This window comes from Nanorana parkeri, unplaced genomic scaffold (assembly GCF_000935625.1).
Source record: "Nanorana parkeri isolate BGI_ZX_2015 unplaced genomic scaffold, ASM93562v1 scaffold869, whole genome shotgun sequence".
Lineage (NCBI taxonomy): Eukaryota > Metazoa > Chordata > Amphibia > Anura > Dicroglossidae > Nanorana > Nanorana parkeri.
In genome coordinates, this window is record NW_017307137.1 from 491,391 (window position 1) to 495,505 (window position 4,115).

The 4,115-nt window shown below is 38.6% G+C and overlaps 1 protein-coding gene across 1 annotated transcript in view; it reads left to right on the forward strand.

The window, feature by feature from the left end:
• Positions 1-4,115, forward strand: part of SLC22A3 (solute carrier family 22 member 3) — a 127,418-nt gene that overhangs the window by 65,104 nt on the left and 58,199 nt on the right. The window lies entirely within an intron of this gene.

The window sequence follows — 4,115 nt, forward strand, 5'->3', positions numbered from 1 at the left end:
AAAAAAGGACTGCTTAAAAAATAAATTAATTATTTAAATCCTTCCACTTATAAATTTACAAACAATTGGTAGATAATATCACGAGGCGATCCATAGGACCGGCCGGTTGTGATTTTTTTTGTAACCATTTTAATTATTTTAATAAACTGTTTCTGAAATTTGCTACACATTGAGGAGTTTTCTCTTTTTATGATTGTGTGGACACTTCACACTCTGGAGACCGTGGATAAAGTGTCTTTTTATCGAGGACGCCACAACACTGTGTCAGACCAGACAATACGTTTTGGGCTGTTTGCTGCAGCCAATATATTCTGGTGAGTACGCACTCTGAAGGGGGTGGACGTGTGGACACGAATAAGATCTCCAGCAAGCTTAATTTACCATCTGAGCATTCAGAGGCTTCATTTATTGCACTTCAGCAGACTAATTTGCACAGAGACTTATTTTGCACAGAGATTTTCTAAATATGGATTGATCACTATGCTATCACTTATTTGGAAGGATTTATTCATCCTATTGTATATATTTGTTTATTTAGAGTTATATCTTATTTAGAGTGATATTATCTTCCAATTGTTTGTAAATTTATAAGTAGAAGGATTTTATTTATTTATTTTTTAATTAATTTATATAATTTTTCACATACTATATTGATATTGCACAGAATAATCATTGTTTATGTACACTACATTTATTGTCATAGAGGCTTCTGTCTCATATTTTTGATCAGTTGATTCACTTTGCACATTTGTATTTAGGCCACCACCTATTTCACTACAGTGATCCATTCACTTCATGTAGTTGCAAAGGTGGATTTATTTTGAGGTCAGCACGTGTAGACCATTCATTTGTTTATATATTGAACTACTAGCAATGTATATCCAGTTAAATAATTTATTGGACCTAGTGTCTTTAGTGCAGCAGCTTCTAATGTAATATTACAATTTAATATAAATACATTGAGAACACCCATTAAGCGCAGATTTAAAATTGACAAAGCAAAACAATAGAGAAAAAAGGTATCAGAGAGGGTTATTGCCCAAGAGCTAAAACTCAAACTTGTTGACACAAATAGTAGTTCTAAAAATGACTTTGATTTAAGTTAAAGTGACACTAAGCTCTGGGGTTAAATCTCAATAGGGTACTTGAATGCATTTTTAACAAAAACGTAGCTTCTTTGTGCATCACTGTACATCCTCAAATCATCTCTGAATTCATGTTGACACTGCCCTTCCTTCTGGAGGGTAACTATGTTTGTTCCCCATGGTCCGTGTGTGTGTTGTAGACAAGTAAGCTGCGGAAAAATTTGGTTCGGATATTTCGGAATTCAGGACTCAGATCTGAAATTCAATTTGGTTTGGGTTTCGGATTCGGACGAAATCCGAATTTACGTTAGTTTTGGATAAGTTTACGAATATTCGTTGAGAATACCACAGAAAACCATGTATGGATATTAATACTAAAGCTGAATCTCCTAGACCTGAATGGCATTCGGGATCTGAATTGCATTCAGATCCCAGATCCCTCAGCTTTAGTAATATATGTATATGGCTCCCAGACCCGAATGGCATTCGGGAGCTTCCGAATGCAATCCGGAAATTCGGATCCCAAATGCCATTCGGGTCTGGGAGCCATATACATATATTACTAAAACTGAGGCTGCCAGACCCAAATGGCATTCGGGAGCTCCGGAATGCAATTCGGAAATTCAGATCCCGAATGCCATTCGGGTCTCGGAGCCTCAGCTTTAGTATCGCATGTATATACTGAAGACGAATTTTCATTACGTCAACATGGGAGCCATATAATCTCTACAACTACAATCTCAATACAAATTAGTAAACTAAATGTGAAATTTATAGTCCATTCATCCAGTCCATTTTTGAGCCGCACCTTTTGAGCCACCAAAACCCAAAAAGGGTGGGGCATTTAGGGAAAGAATTACTTGTGATGGGTATCTTTCCAAAATATTATAGCTCATGCTTCAGAGACTATCACTTGAAGAATACATCGACTTGCAGTGTTGTGTTAATTTCTGTCAAATCTTAGCAACTTATTTTATATGTATTCCATATGTGTTTACTGCTCAGCATTTGCCGTAAATTCTAATTTATGGACAAACAACAGCCATATTGCATATTTTGGGCAATTGTGCCATGTCAATAATGAGCATAATTTAATATTTAATCAGGAAAGGAAAAAAAAATATATTTTTTTGTATATACTGTACATGTGTATTTAATCAGCTTGATTTAGATAATCTGATGTTGATGTTTTGCTTATGTATTAATGTATTATGTACTCTGTGTAATTTGCATATGCAGAATTTGTGGAGCTTAGCCTTTTCATGGTTAACTACCAGTAGGTTTCTTCAGGATTTATACAGTTCTTTATGCAAAAGAAGGGGTCACAAAACCTTGCATCATTAATAACTCAAATTAGTCAATAAAGGGTATCAAGTGACCACCTAAAAGAGAACTACGGTGTAACCTTTTTTTGCCATACTTCTCTTTAGGGTAGGGAGGACATCTATTAACATCCTCCTGTGACCCAAAGCTCAGTAGATAGTGGGCTATTGCCTGCTATATACTGAGAGCGCCGCAGCCAGGATGGATCCCGACAATATTCTGGAAAACCACCCAGCTGGCTAATTAACAGCGAGCTCTGCCTATCTACATGCAGAGCCGGCTGTGCCCGCCCCCTCCCCCATACATTCCTCCAGTCAGCACTGGAGAATTGGGGAGGGATGTCTGTGGGGAGCGGTGACTTAGTCACTACTCTCTGTAGGGAGATGATTGGGAAGTGAGCGATCGGCGGTATTTGTTCGCTGTCTTCCCAATTAATAGAGCCGACCTGTGACAGCTTCATTCAATTATGAATTATGATCAAAAGAAACAAAGCGCTAAAGGTAGCTGTATGAGCAAAGGAATAAGCTATAATTGATTCTGGCAAGGTCAGTAACCTTTTATATGAGCCATGGTATGTGTTCGCTCACTTCCCGATCTATAGAGTCGACGTTTGACATTTACTGGCTGACGAAATGACAGCCGAGGATTGCTATAACTCCTGCCAGGAGTGGGTAAAAAAAACAGCCACTCCTGTCTAAATTGACATTTGCAGATAGTATTGTTACGTTGTGTAACAGACTTACCCGTCCTCGGTCCAGCGCTGCTTGGCGGGGCCGAGCACGGCCAGCTCAGCAGCCAGCTCCTCCCCTTCAGGGCCGTCCAGCTTGGCAGTTAGCTCCTCCCCTTCAGGGCCGTCCAGCTCGGCAGTTAGCTCCTCCCCTTCAGGGCCGTCCAGGACGGCAATCAGCTCCGCCCCTCATGTCCGTCATGTACGGGACCCAGCTCCTCCCCTCCGCGCTCGGCGAGGAGGGATTATGTGAAAAGTGTTAAAAAAAAAATGTGTAAAAAATAAAATAAGGGACAAATAAATGCATGTATTTATTGCATTTCTTTTAGCTGTGCTGGTTTTGTAAAAAAAATACTACAAATCAAAACTGGAAAAAAAAGTGTTTTTTTTAACGCTTTTTTTCCTCTTTTTTTATATTTTATTTGTCCTAAGTTAAGCGTTAGACACACATATGTGATATAAATATGTAGCCCTATCTGTCCTCTAAAAAACAATATATAATATGTGTGGGTGCACTTTGTAAGAAAGTATATTACTGACATGGAAGAATCACACAGAAAAAATGTCAAAAGTGTGTCAGTCATTTACGAACAGAAACTAAAAACAAGCTCAGTCATGAAGGGGTTAAACACTAAATGGAGTGTGAAGGAAGGAATCATAACTGAACCCTTTAATTACACCAGTAACTCCGCAGTTGAGCGTCCTCACGGGTCATTACACGTTGTAGTTAAAGAAAAAAATATTACTAACTCATGCAGTGGGGTCTACCCCCACACTGCATGGGTTTAGTGCTCTTTATCATCAAGGGAGTAAAAGTTATACATACCCGAACCTCACAGTGAGCCATAATTACTAACTTTTTTTAACCATTTTTCCTCATCATCCATTATAGGACACAGGACACAGTTATTCAATATGATTGGGTTATACTGCCGCCTACAGGAGGATTTGGACACTTGTAAACAAAAAGTCATTGCCCA